At 37.0% G+C, this 10,664-nt stretch overlaps 1 long non-coding RNA gene across 2 annotated transcripts in view; it reads right to left on the bottom strand.

Annotated features, from left to right (window-relative positions):
* LOC113963348 overlaps positions 1-7,883 on the bottom strand; it is a 34,011-nt gene extending 26,128 nt beyond the window's left edge. For both annotated transcript variants that reach the window (XR_003532768.1, XR_003532769.1), the window contains exon 1: positions 7,700-7,883. This is a non-coding gene — a long non-coding RNA (uncharacterized LOC113963348). The remainder of the gene's footprint in view (positions 1-7,699) is intronic.
* Positions 7,884-10,664: the final 2,781 nt, after the last annotated feature.

The raw sequence follows: 10,664 nt of genomic DNA, 5'->3' as shown, positions 1-10,664 counted from the left end.
ACAAACAAATAAACAAACTAGGAGTTACTAATGAGAATAAATGAACATGTCCAAGCAGAAAACATTTGAAAGACACGTAGAAAGATTTGGAAGTTTACATTTTGTTCATGGGCTGTGAAACTGAATAGGTGGTCAGCTAAAGGAGGGAGATAATTTCCTAAAAAACTGGAAGAAGTGAATATGGTTTCTCTTAGTTAAAAAACTTGAGTTTCAGTGGCTGGGCTGAGCGCCAGAACCTGCCTGCAAGGGCACAGCTGGTAAAAGAAAAGTAGTTTCTAATGCTTCTTCCTGCCACTGCCCTCCCCCCGCCCATTTTATTCTGCTTTTCCTAATCATGTTTACTACATTTAACTGGCAAAAAAAATGCTCCCTAACCTCTTCTAGGGCATGGAATGGCCCATGAACATACTATTATACCCTTCAGCTTGCAAAATAGGGTGACTGAATGCATGTTGCCTATTGAAAAAGGTGTCTGTCTGACTTGTGCTAAATCCAAAATTTGCTAGGGCCCTGGCAGGGCATCTGCTTATTCTCCTAGACCAAAAGTACTTTAGAGACCTCTCTGACAATTTAATATCACAGGCAATGAAGTTCCAATACCCAGGAGATCTCTCTGGAAGGGTTTATTTTACTACTTCAAGAAAACTTTATTCAGCAAGTTATATATTCTGGGTTTTAGTCTACTAAAAACAAAATTAAAGCTATGTTTGAATATCATTCTGTCTTTGGTCTTAAGAAAATCTAAATGGATCTACCCTCAAAACCCTGGCTGATTTTGAGTCCTGTCACACCAAAGTCATACGATTTTATTAATTCCAGCACCTGCAGGTTGACAATCTGGTTGTACAGCTGGTGATGTTGACAGAAATTTGGCTTTTACAACCATGGGACCCACTTTGAGGATGGAGGACTGGAATCAGAAGAGGAGATACTCCTTACAAAGTCGAGCCAAGATAACCTTTGCAAAAGTCTGGTGAAACCGATGAGGAGAGTTTTAAACTAGGAACAACAAAACTCATGGTAAAGGGCAATAGAGATCAACAGTGCTGGAAAGCAAAGGTTCAGAATGATGGGAACAAGGGAGATCTCAGAATTTATAAAACAGGACAAAAGGAAATTCACTTCAGGCATATACAGCCTAGGAAACAAGTATTAGGAAGTGGAAGTGCGTATGTGCATGTGCATGAAGGCTCATGAAAAACTCAACATGAGCTGGCAGTATGCACTTGCAGCCCAGAAAGCCAACTGACTTCTGGACTGCTTCAAAAGGAGTGTGGCCAGCAGGTTGAAGGAAGTGATTCTCCCTCTCTACTCTGCTCTTGTGAGATCCCACCCAGAGTACTTCGTACAGTTCTAGTGTTCCCAACGTAACTGTTGGAGCAAGTCCAGAGGAGGTCCATGAAGCTGTCAAGAGGACTGGTGTGGAGAAAGCAGGATTGTGTGAGCAACTTATCCTGCATTTCTGTAGGCCTTGCCTTGACATGGCTGGGCACAGACAGTGTAAAATGCACAGTCATCATGGCTTCAGGTTCTGAGGATGAAACAAAGAGGAATCTGTGCCAAAATTAAGGAGGAGTCGCAAGAGGTAAACAATGTCTTCACCTCGTGTGGACACCTGCAATAATCTAATTAGAAGTGGTCAATAGGGCATGTTTAGACCGTGGACACTATCATGTAACCAATAATGTAAAAGTGATCATGCATTGGGGTGTAGAAAAAGGCTTTAAAGGACAACTTTTTGTAAATAAAGTGGACATTTCGCAGATCAAATTGATCGTGTGCATTCTGTCTCTGAACCCCTCCATCAACAGACTGGAGCACCTCTCCTACAAAGACAGGCTGAGAAAGTTGGGGCTGTTCAGCCTGGAGAAGGGAAGGTTGCTTTGAGACCTCATAGCAACTTTACAGTATCTGGAGGGGGCCTACAGGGAAGCTGGTGAGGGAGTCCTTGCCAGGAACTGCGGCGATAGGACAAGGAGTAATGGGTAAAAATTGAAAGAGGTGAAATTTAGGTTAGATATTAGAAAGAATTTTTTTTACTGTGAGGGTGGTGAGACACTGGAACAGGTTGCTCAGGGAGGTTGTGAATGTCCCAACCTTGGCAGTGTTCAAAGCCAGCTTAGATAAGGACTTAAGCAACCTGGTCTAGTGGGAGCTGTCCATGCCCATAGCAGGAGGAATGGGACTAGATGACCTTTAGGTCCATTCCAGACCCTTAACATTCTGTGATTCTATGTGTTCACAAAGCTGCAGAAGCATTGAGATAACTGAGACATGGTGGGCAGCTGAAGCAACAACTCAGATTTAGGGGCATTCATTCTCCTGCACTGACTCCAGAGGCAGCTCAGAAAGCTATGTCTAACTTTTAGATGACTGTTTTTACATATGAAACCCATTGTTGCTTTTAGATACTCTTTTATTTTTCTCTAGTGCCTGATTTTCAGAATGCTGAATGCCCAGCTTCCCTAAAATCTACTTATTTAGGATGAGTGATATAAAGGTTTGCTTACTTCTGGGAAAAAAAAAAAGTCTACCACATTCATATATGAAATGTGAACTGATATTGAAAAATAATGAAGTCTTTCCACCACAGAACACATACAAACACACACATGTAGACATGTGTAATGAATACAGTTATTGATGCCAACAACTATAGATGAAAAAGATTTTGTTCAAAACTACTGTAGGCTCAGTCCTTATGAGACAAGAGGTTAACCTGTCTGTCCATGAGTTTTGCAACTCAGTTGTCAGTCGTGTTTACCCTGCTAAAAAAAAGAGAGCTGCAGCTGAGATGAATCCAAAGCACCTAACAAGAATATGACCCCAAATATCTTCAGCTTGTCTGTGTTTTCAGTGCTGTGAGCAATAAATATACAAAGTGAGAGAATCCTATTGTATGCACATACAATGAAAAAATAGCAATTGTATAAGACTGTATAATTAGTGATTATGCAGCATTGTACTAAATATAATATTCTGAATTGCATTTTTAAAATACCATGAGATACCCAAAACTCATACGTAAGAAAAACCTGAGAAAGAGGTCAGTTCTGTACTCTCTAACTTTGACTTAACACACTTGAAAATCAACAGATAAAAGGGATTAAATTGCTAGGGTTCCACAGTGAAGCTTTCAGGGTGAAAAGAAACTCGGGAATGAAAGTGAGACCTTTAATAGTAGTTCTTAACTCGAGCATGGGAATTCAAGAAAGAGAGGCAATTTCTGAGACCCAATTATGTGACTGCAACTTGAACTGCATGTGTAAGTGGAGGGAAGCTTTAAAGAGCTGGCATAATATTTTCTCTGTTGCCAACCTTGCTAAACAAGGGAGGGCTGTGGCATTTCAATGTCAAACTGCATATGTGCATTCTGGATGTACAACGTGAAAGAAAAAGAAAGTTTCAACAAGATTTCATTTTGATTTAGTGTTACTATTTCCATAGAATATTAGGCTATTCCCAAATACTTTACACTCAACATAGTTTCTTCAAAGAATTAGAGTTAAGAGCAGATAAAACTAAAGGAATTCTCCACCTATCTGAAAACAGAATTTTAGTATTCCTTTCTTAAAAAGAGAGAAATTATGGAAAAAATAAAAACAAAAATATTTCTAATCTTGCAAAATGGGTGTCTTTACATTAAAGAAGTGGCTTATTTTAAAAAAATGAAGGCCTGAGGTTTAGCTAGAGGCAATTTTTACACAAAACTTTTAGAAAATAATACAATCTCCACATATGTATGATAGTTATGTGACTTTGTAAATGCATATTCAGAAAGAAAAAATAGGACCTTATTTTTTCTGACCTCAATCTCTTTGGGGTGGGATTTTTTGTGGGGTTTTTTTTGTTTGTTTGTTTGTTGGTTTGGGGTTTTTTTTTGTTGCTGTTGTTTTGGTTTGGTTTTGTTTTTTGGTTGATTATTTGGTTTTGGGTTTGGTTTGTGGTTTTTTGTATGTATCTGTGAAGGAATTAGAAAAATTACAAAACAAAAACAAGTTGCTTTTTCACATCACTTCAGATATATGGCTGTTTCCCCCGCAATTATAATCTTACTGACAAATATAGTCTTGATCAACACCAAAAATCAGGATACTGATATTCATCATACACAGATGGACCTTTGATCCAATGACATACTCCTCTTTAAATGTTCTTGCAGTAGCCATGCATTTTACGGTGACAGTCACCCTCTTCAGCATATCAGGCACAGTGATAATTCATAACTAATCTGTAATGGTTACCAAGGAGGTGGTGGTGAATATTCAAAGCTACAGTACAGGCCAAGTAGTGCTCAAAATTTCAGTGCAGAATTTTATACAAAATCAAATGATTATACACACTAACAGAAAAAAAATAAAATTAAAAGAGACCATACTTTTGTACAAATATTTGATCAATTATTTGTGGAAATAAAAAAGTGAAATCGAATCTTTTGGAATAAAAATAAATACTTAAATGTACTCAGATTAATAACTTCCTCAAAAGAAACCAAACTGATGAAACCCAGAAATTACCTGGATCATTAACATTAGAATGCCATTTGGTACTTCCAGTAATAATGACACAAAAAAACTTAGGTAACTGCTACTCATATTTATAATTTTATATAAAATTTTCAGTAGAGACAAACCGCTGTTGAGTTTCTGCATTACATGATGTATCTTACTTGATGTGTAGAACAATAATAAAAGCAAAAGTTTTAAACATATTGCCAGAGGCACCAAGCAAAGGAACTAAGGAGGTGAGAGAAAGGGGTAGAAGAGATATGTCTTCAATTTCATGTTATTAAGCATAAAGGAATTAACAGAGCCAGTGATATATTGAATCCTATTACCTGTGGCAATTCTAATTTTGCTTAGTTAGTGGGGATTTCAACAGAAAATTTTGCAATGGGTTTTTCTGTGTGTGTGTGCGTATGCACATGTGAATAGGTATGCATATAACAGAGAGATGGTCTAGGAGAACAATATTAATCAGAGCAAGAAATTTGTTGATTATTCATTATTAATATAACACTAACAAGACAAGAATATTTAGGTGCTAGATGTTGGTAGACAGAAAAAAGTTCTGTTAGTCTTGCACATTGCTTGCCACAAGGAAATTTCAGTGGGGTTGTGGCAAGAACAAAACTGCACCATTTAGTGACATGTAGTCTAAACCTTATTTGCTCAGCGGGATGGGTATAGCGACTGAATAGCAATCTTGTGTTCTAAGATTTGTATTCTGAGACGTGCATGCACACACACACACATTTCACACTGACACAGCTCAAGGTTCCACCTCCTCTGGATTTGTTTATCATGAATGCATGATGCCCACTTCTGGCTCGCAGCCAGGGAAATCCCTACTGAGGACTACTGTGCAGGCACAGTATACATGCTGTTGAGAAGCAAACTGACTGTTACTGCACAGGCTTGATATACACCATCAGCCATTAGCACAAGAAGTAAATATGACTCCTGAAGATTTTACTGAGTTTTATCAAGTTCTGATGGGGATGGATCCCATGACCCCCAAGCTGTTCCTGCACATTCCTAAATATTAAAGGTGAGCAAATAATTAATTATCAACAATTTGCCAAGCTAATCTTCCCGATCAATGACCTTCAAAACCATTTTCTAACAAGATCAGCTTATAGAAAATTTATTAAACATTTATCTTTTAACCTGTAAATACTGTTCATTAGTATCACATAGCACAATTTTTTTTATTAGTAGAATATTTCTGTATTTTTTATGCTCTGCACTTTGGATCAGTTATCAGATGCAGATTAAAATTTGGTTCCAGTAAATATTTATGCATTTCAGTGTCAAATATTGTTTATTTTTTTTGCTATAGTGGTCAATGAGATAGCTAAAATATTTGTAAATTAAAAAAAAAAATCACATATATTTACCCCCAGTAGTCAATCAGAACAATTTAAAAAGAAAATTATAATTTTGGCAACATCTTTACAATTGAAAGAAGTAAGCTTTCACTTAAGAAGTACTGTTAAATGATAAGACTCCTTAAGGAATCAGATGCTGTTTAACTGAAAATCTTGTCACATGTTTTGAGGGATTCTGTGAGTGTATAAACACATAGGCATGCCCATATATATTCACTAATGAAATGCACTAGGTTTTATATAAAATTTTATTGCAATCAGGTATGTAAAATGATAGAATCATAGAATGATTTCAGTGGAAGGGAAATGAAAGATCATATTGTTCCGACTCTCCCTGCCATAAGCAGGGACACCTTCTACTAGACCAGTTTGCTCAAAGCACCATCCAACCTGGTCACTTCCAAGTTTGGGCATCCACAACTGCTCTGGACAATCTGTTCATGCCTCACCACCCTCTTTAGTAAAGAATTTCTTGCTAACATCTAATCTAAAACTATTATCTTTTAATTTAAAGCCATTCCTTCTTGTCTTATCACTATAGACCTATTGTATTGAATAACTTATTAGTTTATAATAAATTGAAAAAGCTGTTTGAGGCTAAATGATTAAAATTATTGTTCCAAATAAATAAATAAATAAATAAATAAAATATTTCACTACTTTTTTTTTCCCTCTGACAAAGATTTTGATTTGAAGTGGTTGGTCTTTCAGTTTCCCAATACCTAACTGTTGGTTTTCTTAATTGCCACATGGAAAAGCTGTTTTACATTTTAATTTTAATTTGGTGTCTTCAGTGCCAGTATGAACCCATGTTAGTTGTCTTATTAAACAGAGGCAATAAACCACTCTACTTTGCTTTCCCAGGGCTACTATTTATTTGATGGGATTTTTGGGTGCTAAAATGACCATGGTGCTAAAATGACCATGGTATTCTCCTCTGCAATACATTTTGGACTACATAGACAAAGTAGCTCAATTCCAGTGCTTCCTGTACTTATCCATTACTTTTATTCTTTGTAAGTAATAATCCTATTCTGTTACTGTTTCAGTCACTGAATCCTCTAAGGCTGAGCCTTCTGAGTATTATCCTGAGCTACAGTGGGATGCTTTGCCAATACATCATGAAGGTTTCTTGGTAGTTTAAAACTTGCTTTCTGTTGTGGACAAACACACAATACAAGTTCCAGGGCTTAACCTAGAAGGTATGAAATAATGCACATTTCTAAATGTTATTTTTTGACTAAAGGCAAAAGCAAATGTCTGAAAAATTAGGACTGTATTTTGGCAGAAGAAAAAAAAAGCAAACACATAAAACATTGACTAAAATAACAGAAGACTCCTGAATGTGGTCCATTATGCCAGAAGTCATTTTCTAGGTAAAAAGAATATTCTTCATACTAAAACCATTTATTTTTCATGTCTTGTAATAAGTAAGCTCTAAGCACAGTTCACTGTGTGATAGATTTCCTTCCACAAAGTTTAGTCTCCCTCAGTCCAAACCTGTTGACAGAATTCTTCAAGAAATTTATCAGCAAGGGCCAATGACAGAGAGGTCACAACTTGTGATACTTCTCATGCATTTTTACATGGAATAATTGCCTTCTTAAAAAGAAGACATATGCAAACACACAGGAAACTCCAAGAAAACATTAATTTACCCAGAATAAAGAGTAAATGTTGACAGTCATAGAGGAGCTCTATCACTTCTATGAGAATCTAATTCTTAAACTCTATAGAAAAAGAAATTAGGAAACTAGTATGTCACCAGGAATTGATCGTATAAAATTTTGTAGTAGCAGTCTAACTTACCTGGCACAGGGAAAAATAAGACAAATAACTCCCGCTGTAAACTGGCATTAATTCATAGTTCATTTTTCTGTCCAACCGTTCCTTTCCTTGAATGCAAGAGAGAAGAAAAGTATAGATATATGCCTAATGACACGTCACAGGACTGGCTGCTGTACAGAGCCCATCTGTGAAGGGCAGTTTCCTATCATGGCAGTTAGCTCATGTTTGCCTATTTTGATAAATATTTAAGGCTCAAGAACTGTTAACTGAAATCAAGGTCATATGACCAGGTGTAGCTGTTTGCTAAGTGAACATCTACCTCTGAGCTGCCTGTTTCTCCCTGTCAGAATGACTAACTCAGGCACGGGTGTAGGCACTTGGACTTCTAAACTTAAATTAGAGTAAGAGTAAGATTCAGTCCTTGGCACTCAAAGAGTTATGTTATGAATAAACAGAATAAACAGCACTATGAGGGGAGAAACAGTGTAAACAACTTAATCTTGCAGTCAGGAGTTTCACAGAAGTCTCTGAAGTCAGGAATTTAGTGTCCTGCTTTAGTGCCCTGATCACTTAATGCACCACACTGACTGTGCTTTACTGTAAGGAAAATAAAAGATTTTTTTAGCACAAATATATATATATACACACATGCATATGCATGTGTATAATAATAAGACAGACATGTACACACAGAGACATACAAGCATGCAATATATACATAAATATTTTTTAAAGTAGCCTCCTCTCTGTGATAGTTGTTGCTGCAGCAGGTAATCAAAAACTGGAATCTGGACAAACTTTTCCTGATACCATCTAAATTTAAGCCATGAGCCTTTGTACTACAGGACTGAAGGAAAGAGGAGGAGGTAGAACATGCTGTAAAGTGACTAGGTAGCCGCTGCTTCAACATATGTACTTCTGATGGACCCTTTCTCAGTGGGAAGTGGGAAGACAGAGGGAGAAAGCAGGACTACTGTGGAGGAAAGCCAGATTTTAAAAAAAATTACATATATTGACTCATACAATAGAGAAAAAATAACAGTTCCTGGGTTGTCCTAGTAAAAGGTGTCAAAGTAATAGTAGTAGTATGTCATTGTCGGATTTTTTTCATTAAAAGGATAATTTATTATATCATTGTTATCTCTGCTGAAATCTCCTTTGTCACAGTGACTTAGCCAACCTAACTATTCATAAAAATGTCTTAAACTTTGACAGCTTCTACATATTTATCTAAGTTAGAGCAGCTGAATTCCATTTGTGGCTAGGAATCCCAGCTTTGACACAATGGAGGTAAACAGATACTTCCAGAATGAAGCTCTTCTTAGCTATCTTATCTGAGATAGCCAAGGTGAGTGATATATTTTATGTTCTTGTTTACAGAAAAAGATGGTTAGACAAGATGCTCAGCTGATATCTGTTGCAATGAGGCTATCCTTAATTTATTTTTTTATCCCTGACTTCTATTGTTTTAGTTCTATCTACACAAGAGAAACATTAGACTGTTCTTTCATTTAGACTCAGTGGAGATAGTTTCACATATCAACTGTAACCAGATTTGTGATTGATGGCAGCCATTAATACCCTCTAACATGGAATTATATACACAGATACGTGCATGTGTTTTATTTAGGTTCATTAATCTAAGTGGTTCAAGGACAGTGCTTCTTTATCTGTTTTCCATAAAACAATTAATTGACATAAATTTGCCTTCTGTTCTACATCATGTGGACTTGAAGTTTCAGAATATTCAATACTGAAACTCAACAATGAAAGATAATTTCACAGTTTCATCATCTATAACTGGAGGTTGTGTATTCATCAACCTGACTCTAGAGTTTTCCTGGGCTATTTTGAATAACCAACATGAAAGAAAGCTTACTTTTCCAAGGAAATTTTACTCAGAAGGGACTGTAAAACTAGAAGCATGAGTTTTAAATGTTGTGACCCATCTGCTTTGTATTATTGCATTATTTGTATTATTTTTAATAAAATTAATTCATTATTTATTTGCATTATGTTACGTGTGATCAGCTATCCTAGCAGCCACTGTTTGGAGGAGTCTAACTCACCAATCATCATCCAACTTCATACATTTGTGACACAGAGCAGAATTTCAGGATGTCTGTGACCCAGTACTCTCATAATTTGATATATGGTTTGTATCAGAGAAGCCAATAACACCTTGTCCTATCATGAATTAACTTCAAAGAAAGGCCAGTCATGAAGTTCCAAATTAAATGAAAAAGTTTGTGCAGTAATTTTCAAACCAGTTATTACGAGAAGAACTGTTTGGTTGCAGCTTTCAACTCATCTACCCTGCATGTTGCCTAGAACTGTAAATGTCAGGTAGAATTGTTTCCCACTCAGATTTCTAACAAATTAGCAGAAAGATTAGCAGAAAGATTAGCTCAGTTTTCTCACTTCTACTCATGTGATTCTCTATCCCATGGGGGAGTGAGTGAGAGATGATGTAGTGCTTGGCTGCTGGCTGGGGTTAAACCACTAAATGGAGTAATTTACGGGAATGTGTACAATTTATGGACTGCTTTAAAGTGATATGGGAACAGGCACAATTTATTCCAGGACGTTTAGGAAAAGGGCTAAGGGTAGAGAAAGAGAGGCATCAAAGTGTGATACCTATTAGCATGGAAAGATCATAGAATCATAGAATCAGCCGGGTTGGAAAAGACCTCTGAGATCATCATGTCCAGCCCTTGATCCACTACCACCATGGTTACTAGACCATGGCGCTAAGTGCCACATCCAGTCTCATCTTAAATACCTCCAGGGACGGAGAATCCACCACTTCCCCGGGCAGCCCGTTCCAATGCCTAATTACCCTCTCCGTAAAGAATTTCTTCCTAATATCTAACCTAAACTTCCGCTGGCACAGCTTAAGACCATGCCCTCTTGTCTCACTGATAGCTGCCTGGGAGAAGAGACCAACCTCCACCTGGCTACAACCTCCTTTCAGGGAGTTGTAGAA

The sequence above is a fragment of the Neopelma chrysocephalum genome, unplaced genomic scaffold (assembly GCF_003984885.1).
Source record: "Neopelma chrysocephalum unplaced genomic scaffold, ASM398488v2 Primary Assembly neopelma1_25, whole genome shotgun sequence".
In the NCBI taxonomy this organism is placed as follows: domain Eukaryota; kingdom Metazoa; phylum Chordata; class Aves; order Passeriformes; family Pipridae; genus Neopelma; species Neopelma chrysocephalum.
This window is presented reverse-complemented; position numbering and strand designations above follow the sequence as displayed.